This window comes from Lepidochelys kempii, chromosome 16 (genome assembly GCF_965140285.1).
Source record: "Lepidochelys kempii isolate rLepKem1 chromosome 16, rLepKem1.hap1, whole genome shotgun sequence".
Lineage (NCBI taxonomy): Eukaryota > Metazoa > Chordata > Testudines > Cheloniidae > Lepidochelys > Lepidochelys kempii.
In genome coordinates this window covers 18,438,756-18,458,599 of record NC_136395.1, presented here as the reverse complement: position 1 = coordinate 18,458,599, position 19,844 = coordinate 18,438,756, and the positions used below count along the sequence as shown (strand labels likewise).

The 19,844-nt window shown below is 43.5% G+C and overlaps 1 protein-coding gene across 8 annotated transcripts in view; it reads right to left on the bottom strand.

Moving 5' to 3' along the window:
• The window catches only part of PRRC2B (proline rich coiled-coil 2B), a 69,809-nt gene extending 51,664 nt beyond the window's left edge, over positions 1 to 18,145 (bottom strand). For 2 of the 8 annotated variants that reach the window (XM_073314719.2, XM_073314720.2), the window contains exon 1: positions 17,884 to 18,145. The gene's annotated coding sequence lies outside the window, so the exon portion shown is untranslated. The remainder of the gene's footprint in view (positions 1 to 17,883) is intronic. The other 6 variants (XM_073314717.2, XM_073314718.2, XM_073314722.2 and 3 more) reach the window with 6 other exon arrangements.
• Positions 18,146 to 19,844: the final 1,699 nt, after the last annotated feature.

Genomic DNA, 19,844 nt, shown 5'->3' with positions numbered 1-19,844 from the left:
ATATACAACTCCAGGAACACACTTTTCCTACAATGCACATGTGCCCAGTGACCACCCCTTGACAATGTACCTTCTTAAACAGTCACATTCTGAAAGAGATTAATTACTTTTGGTAGAAGAACATAGGAAGAGACAATCAAGAGTGAAGCCTTCCCTTAAAAATGAAGTCTACTACTTCAGAAGTGTCCTAAGTATCAGAACTACTAAAGAAAACCAACAAAAAAGTTAGACAAGGTGGGTGAGGTAGTATCTTTTATTAGACCAACTTCTATTGGTGAGAGAGAGAAGCTTTCAACAGAAGTTGGTCCAATAAAAGATATTTCTCTGTGCATTTGAAATATCGATTTAGCTTAGTGAGAATCATAAAATGTAAGAGAGCAAAAAGGTTCATTAGATCAAGTCTATCGTTTGCCAGGGAAGGATGTTGTACCCAGAAAACCAGTCTAATGGACGTTAGTGATGTTGTCAGACTAATTTTAGGCCACAAATTGAGGTTTTGCAAAAAGAAACAGATTTTGAAAAGTTAAGCTAGACCCTTAGATTTAATAAAATTTAAGATCAGTGAAGTAATCTTTAAAACGAACAATAAAACTAAGCCAAATATCTAGTGAAAACAGGCTTGGTTTCTTTTCTTTTGGATTTAAAATGTTCCTCTACAGTGTTTGGAACTTTTAATGTTGCAGCTTTGTTCTACTGCACGAGAGACAAAAAGTGAAAATCATCAGAGACTGCTGATTTGACAGAAATATATTAGGTTACATTGTCCAGGCTGAGTTCAGAGTTCAAATTAAACAAATAGCATCAATTATGGAAAGTACATATATAATTTTAATATTTTGTTCTAATAATCTAAAGTGACTACAGAGAAAATGCAATTATAATGTGCTTTCAGAGCTGACAGAATAATTGATAAACTGTCTTTTTATATGCATTTTAAAGAGTCAAAACCCATTTCTCTTGAGCCATTTTTATACCAGCCCCTGATGTCTGAGTACCCTCCTTCCTAGGCAGCAGATGGAGATGCGGGAATTTGAAGAGGTGCTAATCCATGGTAATTTTAAATTGATTCTTCCAAAGCAATAATTGCCACTAAAACTAATTAACTACAATTTGGAACCAAAACACAAAATATAACAAATCTGGCAAACAACAACTCAGGTGGAAGGGTTAGTATGGAAAAGCTGATCATAAACACAGTTACTGGATAAAAATGTTAACTTTCTCATTATTGTAGCCATGTTGGTCCCAGGATATTAGAGAGACAAGGCGGATGAAGTAATCACTAGTTCTGAAAGAGACTAGCCTCTGACCACAGGCAACAACTTCCACTAGTAATCCCTTATCAAACATTATTTCTAGGTAATAGGATAAATTCACCACATATTATATACAAAATAAGCATAGGCCACACACATTGAACACAACCAGTTTGATACTGTGCTGCCATTTGCCTCTAGGCTGGCAAAGCATATCTAATAGCAGCAGCCAGGAAGCAAATTTGTGACCAATAAAACTGGCATTACAGGCTGAATGACAGTGCTGCCAGGTTTAAATCCTAGGCTGGAGCTTTGGACTCAGCACACTTAGTCTCAAGAAGGTGGGAAGAATTTGGTACCACTCAGCAACAACTTCCACTGGCTGATCGATGAATAATGACATGCTCTGAAAGGAGTCCCATGCAGTCCTCACAGACAGACTGATGGGGCTGCAGGGTGGGGCCTTGCACAGACAATGAGGCTTAAAGACAATCTTGGGACACGTTCTCCTTTGGCATAGCAGGCACATCTCTGGCACCTTCTCTGGTTCAGTATTTTCTCAGACGTTCATCTTTTGCCAAAGAAAACAATGATCCCTCCCTTATTTCCACAGTATTTTATTAGTAGGACAGGCATGAAAGATGAAAGGAGAATTGTGTCCTGATTAGTGTGGAGGGCAATATGGTGCTGGACTGAGGATAATATTTTCTGTTTGCTCTGGCAGAGCTGTAGGGAGCCCTGTGACTGGAGTAGAATAAGAGGCAATGCTGTAAATCAGGACTGTGGTGTACTAGCAATGCTTTGTGGGATCCCGGGACTATTTTAGCAGGCGTGTTGGAGATCAGGATTGAGGTGTATTAAAGCAAAACCCTCTGAGGTGGAAGTCTGCTAAACACCTGTCCACTCTGCAGTTTAGGTATCAATCCTTCACTTTAATGAGAGCAATAATGTTTTTCAAACCCATTTAGAATTTTAAAATGGTAATAGTGGTGGGGGGGGAAAATATTCACTGGTTTGGGAGTTGGCTGCTTAACAGAAAAACCCTGCGTTCCTGAAAGTCAGCATGCAAACAGATAACAGGGTAGATCTGCCAAAGAGAAACCCTAGCAACGAGTTATGTAACTGAGTCTTAGCTGCCTCTTGATCACATCTCGTATCATTAAAAAGGATGAAGGAGAAACAAACAACCACTTCAAAGCAGAGAACTTAGGCGCATGCTAGGAAAAGACTGTTGTCAAGCCTTATGGAGCAACCACAGTCAGAATCTCGACAAGTGACATTTACAGAGTAAAAAGAAAAGGAGTACTTGTGGCACCTTAGAGACTAACCAATTTATTTGAGCATGAGCTTTCGTGAGCTACAGCTCACTTGGTTAGTCTCTAAGGTGCCACAAGTACTCCTTTTCTTTTTGCGAATACAGACTAACACGGCTGTTACTCTGAAACCTGTCATTTACAGAGTACTTTGTACTTACTGTAACGACTTTCAGCTGAGATCTCAAAACAACCTTTACAAAGTGCTAAGTATCATTAACCCTGGTTTCAGAGTAGCAGCCGTGTTAGTCTGTATCTGCAAAAAGAACAGGAGGAATTGTGGCACCTTAGAGACTAACAAATTTATCTGAGCATAAGCTTTTGTGAGCTACAGCTCACTTCATCGGATGCAACCAGAACAGAAAATAGGGGCCCAGAGCGGTGAAGGGACTTAACCAAGGTAACACAGCGAGCCAATGGCAGAACTGGGAACAGAATCCCATTCTCCTAACATCCAGACCTTTGCTGTAACCACTGACCACACTGCCTCCCCTCTTACTGTAAGTGACCCTGCTACAGGACAGCTGCTGATCTGAACAAAACTGACAGGCATTCCATCTAAGACGGAAGACAAACACCGACCCTCAGACCTTAAGGTCTGTGCAAAGGCCATAGAAACTGAGTATTTTTGCCCACTTACCCTGCTAAATTCTTCTTCTGGTTCTGCTCACCCAGCTGGGTCCTCTGCTGTACATTGGAAAAGAGTGCACCTGGCTGTAACTCCAAAAGCTACCTTGAGACAACTGTATTTTCCAATCAGACAGACAGACTTGGGATCCAGATGGGCATCTTAAAAGATTTCCCAGCCTGGTGGACTGAAGCTCTCCCATATAAAATCCAAACACATGAAGAAATGAATTACCCTCCGGTATGGTTATTAAAACCCATGCTGCAGCCAGCTGGCACCTGCTGACTGCAACACCTGAAAGCTGGCTGCCTGACTATAGCCCTTTACTTTGGCCTCTGCTTGGGGCCATTAACGTAGGATACAGTAGTTACAATGAACTCAAGATCTCAAAACACCCACATTTCCCTACTCTAATATCTAATCTTGAGGGAAAAAAAGCCATTTTATTGGATGGTCTTGCTCAGAAAGACGATAGAAGCCAATTAAATAATTATATCTGTGTTATATACCCCTTTCCTTTATCCTCTGTGTTTTGTCTATTTAAATCACAAGATCTTTGGGGCAGAGGCTATTAGTGTATTTGTACAATGACTAGCACAGTGGGCCCCTACTTTTGCTTGGCCCCTATGCACTTCTGTAATACAAATAATAAATGATAATAATAGACTACAAAATCCGAGTGTCACAACAGAAACAGAACACTCTGTTAGATGTCTGTCTAAATCAGGGCTCCCCAGGCTTCAAACAGTTACACCAAACTCAGATCACTAGATGAAAACCTGTGCTGTACCAGCCAGCAATCTAGCCAGCAACCAGCCTTAAACACGGCCTTCAGCATCCAGGCATCAGTGCTGCCTACTTCCCATTCCACTGAGCATGTTCTACCCAACTAAGGTAATGATGCTGCTTTAAATCACAGAACATGCAAGACACTGAAGTTGAGGTGTGGGCCACCAGTAGTTCTGATCGCGACTGACTTTCCTTTATACTTATCAAAACAGGCCGAGAGTCGAGTACTTGCTTCTCCCATCCTTTCCCTTGGTTATTTGCCCCAAATGATCGGACATCGCGATGAAATGTCATCTAGTAAGGAAATTTCCCCAGGTGGGGGGGAACTTGTCATGAAAGTGCCAGCACTAAAAGCTTGATCTATTGGTGCCGAGAAACCTCTGGGCTGAAAACAAAGCCAATGAGCAACATTCTTGCCATACAGAAGTGTCTGGTGGGCTTTTTGTGAGCACCTGTATGAGGAAGACTGAGCTGCTGAGGTTTAATTCACTGCATCTCAATAGAGATGGAATACCTGGAAGTTAGCATGCCTCATTTGAGCAAACAGATTTATGGAAGGTATTGCACACTTTCAATTACTTTCAGACACACCACCAAGTTCTAAACCAGCGTTTCTCAAATGCGGCCACCAGAGGCTTTTCTTGCGGCCACAGCCTCCTGGGTAGTGATTGAGGACGGGAGGGAGGAGGGCAGTGGCTTCTCTCCCGGGGCTGCCAGCAGGGGTTGGTTCCTGACCTCCACTGGAGCCACAAATGCCAGAGGAGCAGGCAGCTGGTGAGAGTTCCCCACCTTCCGGCTTCAGCCCTGGAGTGGTGGGCATCAGGCTCCGGCCGCAGGGCATCAGGCTTCGAGCTCCAGTCCTGGGGTCTTTCCCCTCCCACCCCCCCAGGCTCCTACTGCCTCCCTACCCTCCTCTCCATCCACAGCTTAATTTGTCCTCTGGCTTGCCCCGCGGGGCTGCATAAGTCTCCTGTGAAAAGCAATATTTGTATGTTCGTTAATATCACTTTTCACTGCCTCCCAGCTAACTAGTAAGTCTGCTGTGAAAAGTGATACATACAAATAACAGTTTTCACAGCAGCAGCCTTACTAGCTAGCAAGTCTTTAAAAAAAACGGGGGGGGGGGGGGAGCCAAAAAAGTAAAAGAAACCAACAAAAAGACAAGACTGTGCAAAGCACCTTATTTTGTTTCTATTCTGTTTAGGTCAAGTAAAGAATAGAGACAACTGTACATTATTTTTATTATTACTGTCTGCAAAAAAACCTACATAAATAAATTACAATGATTTGGACTTGGATAGCTGCATATTTATTTGCTTTTCCTGAAGTTAATTAAATATTTTAGGAAAAATTGTCAGAGCAGCCACCAGCAAGAGTTGGTGGTCGCACTCTGAGGCCACCAAAAAATTTCTTGTAAGAATCCCTGTTCTAAACTATGTATAATCACACAAGAAAAGAACCTGGACATCAGGACACTTCAACAAAGACCTCTACTTGGTTTACAACACTGGTCATAAAACCTAGCATAAGGAATAGGATAGAGAATAATACTGAGAACATTACAATGCCATTTTACATCTCAACTGTATGACCTGACTTGGAATACTGCCTGCAATATTGGTCACCATAGCTCAAAAAGGATATTGCAGAAATGGAGGCGGCTTAAATGTGACCAATCAAAATGATTTAGAGGCATGGAGGGAATTCTGTATGATGAGTGATTGAAAAGACTGGGACTGTTCAATTCAGAGAGGAGATGTCACAGAAGTATACAAAATAACAGATAGTACAGAAAAGGTAAATCGGGTGCTCCTAATTACCCTCTCTCATAACATAAGTGCCTGGGGACAGCCAATGAAACTCAAAAGCAACTAACTGAAAACTGATAAAATGGAAATATCTTTATACACAATGCATACCTAACTTTGCAATTCACTGTCACAAAATAATAAAGATAATAGATTAGTGGGATTAAAAAAGGATAGACATTGATATTGTTAATGAGGACATGCATAACAACATCCGTTTTGTTTTTTGTGGATTTTTTTTATTTGTTTGTATAAAGCAGCATGTAAATCCTCATGTTTCATGACAACTGAGTGCATCAGGAACAAAACTCCCTTATGAGCAAATGACTCCATCCTTGTTCACCATGGGATTTCTTGCACTTTCCTCTGAAACATCCATTACTGGCCAATGTCTCAAACTTGTGACTGAGAAGAGAAGTCTGTGTGCATGGATTCACAGCCCACCTTCCACCTGAGCAATAAAGGGTTACTTGCGCAGACTGAAGAGTCTGGCAGTGGAGCATGCCAATATCTATACAAAAAGCACAGCAGGTCCATTAGTAACCTCTGAGGATCCTGCTTCTCCACAAGGACTAGACAGACAGTATTACACATGGGAAGGCCCTGGCCTCCAGTAATTGAGGGCTAAGATGAAGAGGAAAAGCTAGGTAAATCCAGCCTGTGAGTTGGTCTGTAGCTCATGCAGAGAAAGAGGTGCATACAAGATCCTGAGATAGAGATTTCAAGGTCCATCCTTCCTTCCCTGAGAGCAATCAATCAGTCAGGAACTCAGGTTATGGCACACTACTGAGCAGATGCCAGCAGAGCTCTGTAGTGTAGATGCAGCATATGCCAAAAGAAGGAGTTCTCCAAGTATAAGAACACCACCTCCCCAAACAATGTTAGCTACACCAACAGAAGCCCTCTTCCGCACTGGTGGCTTTGTCTGCATAGCTAGGTTTCTAAGGGGTGTGTTTTTCCCCCATGCACACACCCTGACCAACAAAGCTAAGCCGGTACAAAAGTGTAGACCCGGACCAGTCTTCAGTTTTGCAGGGAAAAAGAACTAGTGTCCTGCACTAAGAATTTCATGCTTTAAGGAATGACCGAGTTATCCGAGTGTCAGGAAAGGGGGACTCTTAACCCTCTAATTTCAGTTAGGCAGATACATTACAGGGGTTTCACGTTACTCTGAAGCATCAGGAATTGGCTTCTGCTGGAGGTGGGATGTCTGATAAAATGGACCAATTTAGCAGCATCTGCAAATGTCAGTAACATGCTGTTTATGTCCTCATCTAGACAGTGAAGGTGTTAAATAAAACTGGACCCAACAGCAACCTCTGACAAATCTTATTCACATAAGAAACATTACTAGGCTAGAAGCTGTGACTTCCTGAAACCATCTGATTAGTGCAAGCTAGCAAGGCCCAAATGGAAACAAATGCAACAAGCACACATTTCACATTCAGAACTCAAACCACAAAGGACAGAGTAGCTCAGTCAAGTGAGAACCACCTGTGACTTCCACAAGTCAGACTTATCACCCTCTTCCTTTTGTACCTGGGGAAGTGATCTATGGTTTTGCAAGCTGTCTTTAAAGCGCAAAGAAGAGGAGCGTTATTTAAGTGCAAATGTTTACACTTACAATTGTATGTATGCTCTGAGCTCTCTCAAAGCTAACACCTGGATGACTCAGCATCAGGTACTACTGTATTTTCTAAAAGTCATTTGCCTTCCACCTTGCCCTGCTGAAACTCCTGAGACAGCTGAACACGCAGGGACGAGCTCATGGAGATGCAACAGCCTCACTCCCTCAGCACCAAAAGGACAGGACGTCTCATGATTAAACAAATTAAAACCAAGCTGTGCACCTCCTGTATTTATAAGCTTCTCCCACACAACCTATTAGGATGGAGTCACCGTACTTTAACCCCAGATTTCACATGGACTATAGAATATTTTTAATTAGGTATCTAGGTATTTGAACATTTCAATAACAAACAATATTTAGCTCTTATTGGAATCTCAAGTGATGTACAGAGGAGGGTTAGTATCATTATCCCTTGGGAAACTCAGGCACAGAGGGAAGTGTTGTGTGATCTTGGGCAAGTCACTTCAGTTGCAGAAGGAAGAGAGTTCAGGTCTCCTGATTCTCACTACAGTGCCCCTTCCAAAGGACCTTAAACACTTATAGTTTTATAAATAATATTACGCTAACTGTTCACTGCTGAGGCCTCAGAAGCATGGGGACTATTGGGTAGGAAAGAAAAGGAGAAAAATCCATGAAGGAGCAATGGTTGTAAAGAAAAATGGAAGAGGAGAGAAATACTGAGATGGTAGTTCTGTTGTGTATCTGACAACAATGTCCTTCAGAAGAGAATCACACTGTATGAAAATCTAAAATAGAGACAATGGACCAAAGCCTGCTCCTCTTCCCCATGCAAGTAGTTCACTGAAGGCAGCAGGAGCACTCCCATAACTAAAAGTGAGCATGAACTGATCTCAAGTTATGACAGGTGCACAATTGCTCAGGTTGTTACACCTATCATCAACTCAGAGTCACAGAGTGATTTCCACGACTGACAAGTCAACTTTAAAAATGCAATAATTTAAGCTAATAAATTCTGCCAGTCTGCCACATGGAGCCCACATATTTCCTTCTACTTTAAAATCATTACAGAGAGAGTCTATCCAGCTAAGTAACCCAGGTGCTTTATGATAAAACTGGTCTACTTAAGTAACTGAATACAAAACAACATCTCCAACATCAAAACACAAATAAAGCTCATGCACTAGCTAAAGCCCTATGGAGGCCTTGAATGTAGCGTCCATAATATTCATTGTACATGCAGTGTCACCTTGGAGATCTTGATACATGCTGAAGACCAGAGGTATGAGGTACCAGTCTGTAAGTACGGCAATATATTGAGGTGGGTGGGAAAAGAGGAAGCATTCACTTAACCTAGGGAAGAGCATGTTTTGAAGACAGACAAGCCACACTCCAATAATTGCACTTATGGCACAAAGAGAGAAATAAAACCGACAGAATGAGATTTCAGAATTGTCACTCTGAAACCTAGAATGTCGTAAGTCAATGTGAAGTGATGGAAATAGCTACAAGCATAGCGGACAGCTCTTTTTGTTCAAATAGTTTCAGTCTAATTTTTGAAGTTCTCAGCTCCCCCCACCCAACTTTATGAATTACTACACCCATGGGACAGCGCAAATTTTAGCTAGTAATTTTAGCTAGCATAGTAAATATGGCAGGCGACCAGCTTGGCTTAATGGTGAAATCCTAGCGGATCTTAAACATAAAAAAGAAGCTTACAAGAAGTGGAAGGTTGGACATATGACCAGGGAAGAGTATAAAAATATTGCTCGGGCATGTAGGAATGATATCAGGAGGGCCAAATCGCACCTGGAGCTGCAGCTAGCCAGAGATGTCAAGAGTAACAAGAAGGGTTTCTTCAGGTATGTTGGCAACAAGAAGAAAGCCAAGGAATGTGTGGGCCCCTTACTGAATGAGGGAGGCAACCTAGTGACAGAGGATGTGGAAAAAGCTAATGTACTCAATGCTTTTTTTGCCTCTGTTTTCACTAACAAGGTCAGCTCCCAGACTGCTGCGCTGGGCATCACAAAATGGGGAAGAGATGGCCAGCCCTCTGTGGAGATAGAGGCGGTTAGGGACTATTTAGAAAAGCTGGACGTGCACAAGTCCATGGGGCCGGACGAGTTGCATCCGAGAGTGCTGAAGGAATTGGCGGCTGTGATTGCAGAGCCATTGACCATTATCTTTGAAAACTCGTGGCGAACCGGGGAAGTCCCGGATGACTGGAAAAAGGCTAATGTAGTGCCAATCTTTAAAAAAGGGAAGAAGGAGGATCCTGGGAACTACAGGCCAGTCAGCCTCACTTCAGTCCCTGGAAAAATCATGGAGCAGGTCCTCAAAGAATCAATCCTGAAGCACTTGCATGAGAGGAAAGTAATCAGGAACAGCCAGCATGGATTCACCAAGGGAAGGTCATGCCTGACTAATCTAATCGCCTTTTATGATGAGATTACTGGTTCTGTGGATGAAGGGAAAGCAGTGGATGTATTGTTTCTTGACTTTAGCAAAGCTTTTGACACGGTCTCCCACAGTATTCTTGTCAGCAAGTTAAGGAAGTATGGGCTGGATGAATGCACTACAAGGTGGGTAGAAAGCTGGCTAGATTGTCTGGCTCAACGGGTAGTGATCAATGGCTCCATATCTAGTTGGCAGCCGGTATCAAGTGGAGTGCCCCAAGGGTCGGTCCTGGGGCCAGTTTTGTTCAATATCTTCATAAATGATCTGGAGGATGGTGTGGTTTGCACTCTCAGCAAATTTGCGGATGATACTAAACTGGGAGGAGTGGTAGATACGCTGGAGGGGAGGGATAGGATACAGAAGGACCTAGACAAATTGGAGGATTGGGCCAAAAGGATTGGGCCTGCGGAAAAGGACCTAGGGGTGACAGTGGACGAGAAGCTGGATATGAGTCAGCAGTGTGCCCTTGTTGCCAAGAAGGCCAATGGCATTTTGGGATGTATAAGTACGGGCATAGCGAGCAGATCGAGGGACGTGATCGTTCCCCTCTATTCGACATTGGTGAGGCCTCATCTGGAGTACTGTGTCCAGTTTTGGGCCCCACACTTCAAGAAGGATGTGGATAAATTGGAGAGAGTCCAGCGAAGGGCAACAAAAATGATTAGGGGACTGGAACACATGAGTTATGAGGAGAGGCTGAGGGAGCTGGGATTGTTTAGCCTGCAGAAGAGAAGAATGAGGGGGGATTTGATAGCTGCTTTCAACTACCTGAAAGGGGGTTCCAAAGAGGATGGCTCTAGACTGTTCTCAATGGTAGTAGATGACAGAACGAGGAGTAATGGTCTCAAGTTGCAGTGGGGGAGGTTTAGATTGGATATTAGGAAAAACTTTTTCACTAGGAGGGTGGTGAAACACTGGAATGCGTTACCTAGGGAGGTGGTAGAATCTCCTTCCTTAGAGGTTTTTAAGGTCAGGCTTGACAAAGCCCTGGCTGGGATGATTTAACTGGGAATTGGTCCTGCTTTGAGCAGGGGGTTGGACTAGATGACCTTCTGGGGTCCCTTCCAACCCTGATATTCTATGATTCTATGATAGTAGTAAACTAATAAAACACAACTCTTGATGCGTCTTTCAGTAGGTGACAAGCCTGGAAAATTATCACGTATGACACTAGCACGATAGGAGTTGGGACAAATGGGAAAGGGATCATTAGAGGCCCCACAAAATCAATTTGGTTCCTCTGCACACAACTGAGGTAGGATTTTGGGAGTCCATGTCAAGGATATGACCCACCACTCCTATAGACCAAAGAGCTCAGCTTCACAGGATTTGGATATTAGGTAGCCTATACCCTCCACCCTCTCAGGCTGTCTCCTGACTACACTGAATTGACTTACATTCTGGTTATCTTCACAACCATAATGACTAAAGACAAAAAAAGAAAGTTTCAAATCCGCAGAGATTAAAGGCCAAGTCCCCAACAAAAAATACATACAAGGGAAAGTTTCTTACTTGTCATTGCTGAGTGGATTTGTTAAGCCCCTGTTTATTTGAATATAAAATCATCTCCACAGGAAATGGTGGGAGTCCCATTGCCTACCACCTTTAGAACTAGATAGGACAAAGTACTAGTACGTGTACCGTAGGAAACAATACTGCACTGGCAAGGAGATGAATAAATCATTCTCTATATCAACTTTTTCTTGTTTCCCACATTCATCAAATCTGTTGAAGTGGATAACAGGGGATGGATCACTCAACGATTGCCTGTTATGCTCATTCCCTCCGAAGCACCTGGCATTGGCCACTTTTGGAAGACAGGACACTTGGCTAGATGGACCATTGATCTGACCCAGGATAGCCATTTTTATGTTCATGTTCTTCAAGATTTTAGAACTAGAAGATCTCATCCTTTCATGCCTAGTTTGTATTCATAGTTGGAAGAGAAAACAAACTTTCTTTCTTTTTCAACTCCCAGTTTCTCAACTTTGAATGAATTAGCCATTGAGCTGAACTAGTTATATAAACTAAAATAAAGCAATTATTCTCTCTGCACCTCCAAAAGAGGCTACTGCTGTCAAAGACTGGTTTAGCACTTCAACAAACTCTGGGCGCAGGTACTTAACCAGTGACTTCTTCCACCAGTTCAGTGGTTTGACTTTCTTTAAAATTTGGTAGCAAACATGTACTGCTTAATAATTTTGTTTAATTTAGATGATGTTAGTAGATTATAATAAAGTAAAGCCTTAATAAAAGTTGTCCATTTCAAATTTAATTTTAAATTTCAACTTTTTTTAAACTTGAAAAATATATTAAAAATAAACTTGAATTTCATTTAAATTTAAAAAAATCCCATTTAAATTAAAAATCAATGATTGATTTTTATCAACCATGAATTAGAGAAAGTGTTTAATAGGGAAAAGGCAACAGACCACAAGGAAATAAGTGATCATATTATAGTGTGAGTAGCACTTTTAACGTGCTTGGAATAATGAAAAGCCCTGCTTAGGTCTTCTGAAAAGCAGCTGTGTTCTGTATGCAGGACGTTTGGACTGAGCACTGCGGGACAGAAAGTGAGAAACATCTCACCCATATATTCATACTTCTCATGTGTGGATTTACAAAACACTTTACAAAGGCGTGTAAGCATCCTATCAACTTTACAGATACGAAAACTGAGAGGATCTAAGTCAGTGGTTCTCAAAGCCGGTCCGCCGCTTGTTCAGGGAAAGTTCCTGTTGGGCCGGGCCGGTTTCTTTACTTGCCGCGTCCGCAGGTTTGGCTGCACTCATCAATACACTGCCCTCAGTATTTGGTATAATCATGTGGCATGATAAAATGCTATATTTCGCTTGAATACAGAACAATAACACAGTTAGCACAGTATCATGGGCGCACTCAACAATGACCAGCAAGAAACTGCCCCTGGTTAGTTGGGGGCCTGATATTCAGTTTTTCCAAAAATTAAGCTTCTTGCCCCTTATGGCTATGAAGAAAACCCTCCAGAATACGACTTGATGGGGCATTGCTTTTCTGTAAATTCAGAAAAGCATAATGAACCAGAGACATGTGAACTGCCTAGGCCCAAATGCTGGCACAGCAGGAGATAAATCCTTCCTCCCTGCCCCCCAGCCCACTCCAGGACTGCTACTCCAGCCTCAAGACTGGAGTAGCTTATTGCACATTTGCACCTGCCCTTATTCCACACATAGGTGGAGATACCTGACAAATCTACATAGCAGCAGCCCTGGCACTAAATCCCCACTGTAGAAAGGCATGCAGGAAGCTCATGAACAGTATGTGACACATACATATCCAAAGCAAGCTTCCTAAACCCTGTCCCGAACTACTCCTTGCGGTAGATCTATCCCAGCTCCACTGAGAAGAGTCCTGTGCAGCTACACAGGAGGATTCCCCCATATGGGTTAACTCTGCAGTCTGTTAGCTTTACTGCTATAGATCTGAAACTCCTGGGAGGCTTCAGCCCTGTTACTCATGTCAAGCATCAGCATACAATAGAGTAAGTCTTCCTGATAGTGACAATGGATGATTTGTCAAGAGCTACCAGCTCATCTCCCTATCAGAAAGATTTCCCAGAGTCCCCCACCTTAATTTCATCCCATAGCTCTAAATTATTCCCTTATGTACCACCCAAAAGAACTCCTTTTTCTCTTTGATTTTTACATCCTTCTGATAACTTTGTAATCACCTTTTCCCACACTCAGTCAAGGTGCGGCCCTTTTAATCTTTCCTCCTAAATCAATGCCTGCAGCCTTCTAAGAGTTTTTGTTGCTCCCTTTAATTGGTCAACACTTCCCTGGTAATACAGGTGCTCAAAATTGGACACTATATTCGAGATGCAGTTGCACCAGAGTCACAGGGGATGATGATCACCTCCACATGCCTCTGCATTTGCAGCTCCAAAATTGCACTAGTTTCCTTGCTGTCTTGTACCTATAGATCTTTTAGCACAGCAACTCAAGAGATTCCAGCCCCCTCCAGTTCCACAGTCAAATACAAAAGCACTGTTGTTAGTGGAAAAGGCTCAGGCTACTATAGATGTGGTCTTACAGCTTCCTGACAAATTCAAGTTTTACACATACAAACCTTCTAACAATTTTAATGCAAAACATACAGCTCCCTTATCTTTGCACCAGCATGACAAAAACCGATTTCCTAATCTAAACCTACATGTACACACACACAGAGCTCTTGAATGCTACATAAGAAGTTTCTGACAATCTCTCATAATGAAACCAAGTCATGTTTCAGTGAGTTATATTATATTATAGCTCTCTGCTTTATCTACATTTATTCTTCTCTGAAAAAAGTTTTTATCCAAACAAACTTGTGTTGCAGTCACAAATCTGCAGACATCTTCCACTGGAAGAAACTTTTGGTAGTGGATTATGTTGGTTTTAGTAATGAAAAGTCAGTTTATTTCAATAGCTATCCAAAAAGTTGTTCTTAGGAAGAAGAGATTTACAGTTCACCAGCTTTTACCTGTTCAGAATGTTTCTATGTGGCCATGACACAATTATCTGAAAGACCTACATTTATGTTTTTTCTGTTCCCAATGACAAGCTAGTCAAGCTAGGGAGCTGTGAGATTACTAACCTATTAAAGGAATGAGTCAGTGCTACATGAAAAGCAAAACCCACTTAGAAGATATGATTATCTGAAGAACAAAAAAATAAAATTGGGACAAAATTTCCTTTGCCCAATGACAGAACAAATGGAAAGTCCACTGGCGATGGAATGGAGAAGGGGGTCACCCACTCCTGCAATTCTAAAAATTCATCCCTCCCCTATTTCAAATTAACATTTACTATCCTCCCGACACCCACCCCTTCAATTTGGGCAGTCACAAAATGAAGTCTTGCTACAGTGAGATCTCTTTGTACTGAGAAAAAATAATAAATAATAAGGTTGTCATGATTTAAGTACTACTGCAACTTGAGTCCTAACCCTACTGGTCCTACAGTACATTAAATTACCTGGATAAGTACAATGGAAATCTTGGGCAACTGATCAATGTGAACCCTAAATAGCTGATTATTTCTGCAAGGAACAATAGAATACACATTGTATTTCAAAGGTTAGATGCACAAGAGGTCCTACTGCGACACCCAAAACTATGGCCCTGATCTGGCAAGCTGTACTTCATGTGGGACAACTTGCAGAAGCAGGACCCAATATGCTGTTGGTGGCTATGCAAAAATACCAGCACTCTACAGAGATCTTAGAGATTTTTATATTACATGAGCACTCAAATACTCCAACCAGAGAGATCAGGCCCCATGGTAGTGGGCACAGTGCAAACATGGACTCTAACACTATCCCAGTCTGATAAATAAAATATAAAATATTTTATATAAAATAGAATATAAAATATAAAATAAAATATTTAGTGAATTATGAAAAAACTTTAATGTAGCCATTTCTACTCAAAATAGATTCTGTGAAACGTTAAATAAATAAAACCACAAGTCACAGACTAAATTCCCGACTGGAGTTATAAAAGGAACTCTCCATCCAGCTGCATCTCAGGACTATGCTTTAAACGAAAACAAAATTATGTAATCATATTTTTATATATTTCAAAAAACTGTTTTATTTCCATTTAAAATTTGTCCTGAAATGTGTCCATCCACTGGACTAGGGTAGAGAACCAAACAGTGAAAGTAACTAAAAAGGGACACAGAGCAGCTTATCTTCAATGTCCAAGCCAAATTAAGTCCAAAAAGAAAAATTCAGAAGCAATGGTGAAAGATAAATTTAGTTTTAATTCCTCAAATTTCGCCAAACCTCTATGGATTTTTTTAATGTAATTTTTAACCTGACAACACCTTCATAGGCCTTAAAGAGAAAGCACATTTCAGACAGGTCATCATGAAAATAGAGATTGACAATGAAGTTCTGTTATTAATCCCTCACACGTCAAAAATATAAAAACAAATGGAAAAAAATCTCTAAGATCTCAGTCCTGTGAGGAGCAACATGACCGTTCCACCCACCCAGAACATCACTGTCTTCAATGGGGCTCTGTATAGGCCCAAGGTTTCATCCACTTGTAGCTCCTTACAGAATCAGGGCCCATTCATTTATAGAAGCAAAAGTGCAGTTAAAAGTTTTTAAGTACTCTGGGACTTGGCCTGACAGCACAGTGAGAGCAGCACCACCCACCACTTTCAACCTCTCTGCCACAGGTCATTTTGACTCCAAGTTTATATTTGGCAAATCCACCTGTCAGATGCCAACACTCCAATGCAAGCTCTTTGGGGACAGGGACTGTCATTTTCTATATTTGTACAGTGCCTAGCACAATGGGGACTGATCTAGTTGAGGCATCTAGGCACTACTGCAATGAAAGTTTTAAACTAACTTATAAATCCTTAATCAGGACTCAGTTCTGCAAGATGAGAGGCATCCTCTGTTAGTACTGAAGAGGGAGTATAGAAGCTTTCAGGATCAATGGCCATCCTCCCCCCATGTCTCTTGAAAGAGACACAGGGCCTTAAATATTTACATAGCCTGTTTATATAATACCAAACACTAGTACCATTAAAATGCTTCATTATATGAAAGTATTAATCCATCAAATACAATCACTGCCTCCAAAATTTCTGCTCCTCTATCACCTTTTCTACATAAAGAGCTAAGAAGAAAAATGTTCATAACAAAACCCAAATCTCAGGATCAAAGAATGTTTGCAATCACTCAAACCAAAGCCCACACAGTTCTGCTAACCAAAACATCCACAAACTCTAATGAGATGCATGGAAAAAACATTACATGTCGAGCCAAGACCTGTTTCAGGATTTTCATCTCCTCCAGCCCAGAGCCCCAAGAGCCCAGAGGTTGCAAATTCTTTGCTAATAAAAATATATATATATATTTTTAAAAACCATATGCATCTTCCAAGATCCAGCATCAAAACACAAGAAACATCCCCACTGCATTTCACAGCCTCAGAAGCTGCACAGTAAACACTCCCTCACAAGCTGCATTTCAGCTCTTAGTCTGCTCTTTGCACAGCTACAGTAAATACAACAACAAAACAATCGGGGCTGCGAAACTGAGATCCCAAATGTTGTGCTGAAACATACACTGCAACAAGAATCTTTTCACTGTAAAATCAAGATAGTTATTTCTATTTTCAACCGCCTTTGCAGAAAAGAAAAACAAAAATCGACTAGTTAATAACAAACACACACTGTTCAATTGAACTGTTCCATACACCATTGTCTGTGCCGTAGCGGAGCAATGCGGGGTGGGCAGGATGCTCTGTAGCATGTCTAGTTTTATAATCCCAAATGGGGGAGGGTTCAGCAGTTTGTAATAGCAGCAGCAAAACACACACACAGACCAGGCCTCCCATGACCGGAGCGCAGAACCAAAACAATGGGGCTAAACACGGGTTTAAAACACACACACACACCCCCATGTTTATTAGGGATCTGAAATTGGAAACCGACCCCCCCCCACCTCTAAGCCCCTCTCCCCCTTAGCCAGGCGTGGGGGTGGCCGAACAGGCCCCGCATCTGCTATTAACGGAGGGAGGCTCCATCACCGACTGGTTTTTGCAGACTCCAAGCCACCGACGTACAGGCTAGCTCCAGACTTAAACAGCCCCCTCGGCTGGGGCGGACCAGAGGCCCTGCCCGCCCCACACGGCGTCAACCCCAGCCCCCCGGGGGGGGGTAAGCCCCCAATTCTCTGCCCCGGGGCACACGGGGATCGGGCTGGGCCAACAGCGGGCACTGCCGGCCTCGGCCAAGCCGCATCCGGGGGGGCTGGGCTCGGCGCCGCGGCAGGGCGGGCACCCCGCTCCAGGCTGGGGGGAGAAGGCACAGTGGGTTCGGGAGCCACGGGGGGCTGAAACGGAGACAAACCTGGGGAAGGGGGGAGGGGTGGTTCCTTCAGGGCTCCAGGCAGCCTCCGGCTCAGGCTCCATTTTAGGGCTGCCTGGTCCCATCCCCCCACCGCCCCAACCCCTCCCGAATAAACCCCCTCCGCCCTGCCAGCCGGCCCCAATACCCACCTGTGGTGGTTGTCGGGAGCCGGGTCTGCCTGGGGAGCCGAGTCCGGAGGGGAGATGGGGGCTCGGGGAGCCGGATGGCTGCGGATTGAAAAGGCAGAGGCGGCGCTGGCTGGATGGCGGCTTCTCGCTCGCTGGCTGCCTCTCTGTGTCTACCCGCCCCTCCTCCTCCAGTCCTGCCCGCCCGGCCTGTCAATCCCCGGCCTGGAGTGAGCAACTCATCCCGCAGCCAGAGCCCTGCAAACCGGACAGCGACACCTGCAGGGACCCCGGGGGAAAGCCAGGCGCCCCGCTGCACAGAGGGGTTAATGACAGAGGCGTGGAGGGAGAAAGCCAAAAGAGAGGAGGGAAAGAAAGGAGGGAGCGTGCCAGGGAGGAGAGGAGAGGAGAGGAGGGAAGGAGGAGAAAGAATGAAAGCGAATTAAAGAGTCAAAGATAAGAAAAAAGGGGAAAGAATGATTGAGAAACAGGAGAGATGGGGAGGGGCCCACACAACTGTCTAACCCCAGGCTCTGCTCTGGGGAGCTCTCTATAGTCTGATTCCAAAACCTCAGGGATCTTGGGGGAGGACAGCACAGTCTGTGCCATGGTTACAGACCATCAAACTGACTGCAGGAGGAAAGCCTGTGAGCTTGGTCCGGCCAAGCCAGGCTCCAGCAGCAACAGCTCTAGGATCCCTGAGCCTTGCTGCTGTCAGGATTACTTTACAGCCAGGCAGAAATTATTCTCCTGCTTTAAATAATAGTAATAATAAAAAATGCTGATTAGATGTGCATGCAAACAAGAGAGAGAAACCTGGGCTGAACAGGAGGAGGCCTGGTCAAGAAGCAGTCAAGAGGGAAATATCAGACTTCCCCCTTTCTCATTTGAGGCAGGTATGGGATGAAAGCTGAAGAGGAAGCAATTAGGGAAAGAGGAGACGTCGTCTTCCCCTTGTCTTCAAGGGCTTTAGATCAGGCCCAGACTGTGCAAAGGATGAAGCAGTTTCTCAGTAAGGTGAGAAGCCAGGGAATTTCTGTCTCTTTCACCCCTCTCTCTACACATTAAATCAGTTCCCAAGCTGGCAAAGATACCGCCCCCTAAACACCTCAGCTATGGGTTTATGGGAGTCACAGCCTTGCCCATAGCTCCCTGACCTTGATGTGGCTTCAGACCCTCCCACAAATGCCACTAACTGCTGGAGCCAGCATCACCTCCCAACAGCTTTATTTTCTCTAGCTACCTGTACCTCCCCCACAGTGCCACCATTTGGGCCATGCCCTGGGGCTTCCACCAACGTTACTGGGAGCTCTGCATCCAGGATCAGGCCCCGGAATAATAATGAAAGGGAAAAGCAAATCAAGAGGCATATACAGCCAGGGAGGAGAGAGAGATTATCAGTGGAGATTTGTCACACACAAGATATGGCACAAGTAACATCAATGAAAGTTTCACCTACCTACACAGGCTGCCGGCCCTGTGTTGCAGCCCTGTCCTGCAGCGACCACCTTTAACACTGAGATGGGAGATCATTTTCCAGAGCTCATTTAGTTCACCTCTTTATTAAGGCTGCCAGAAAGAGGCCCGGTTAATGACAGATGGGGTAGTACAGGGGTTCTCAAACTAGGGGTCATGACCCCCCAGGGGGGTCACAAGGTTATTAGGTGGGGGGTCATGAGCTGTCAGCTTCACCCCAAGCCCCGGTTTGCCACCAGCATTTATAATGGTGTTAAATATATAAAAAGTGTTTTTAATTTAGGGGGGGGGGTCACACTCAGAGGCTTGCTATGTGAAAGGGGTCACCAATACAAAAGTTTAAGAACCACTATGGTAGCAGTTGTGTGGCATGGATACCTTCTGTAGGAAGTGGGCTGAGACCGTTTCACACTGGCTCTCAGCTACCTGGCAAATGCTGAGCCCTTTTTCTTCATATCTCAATAGTATTTAAAGTCTCATTATGATTCTTCTTTGATTTTATGGTCAGG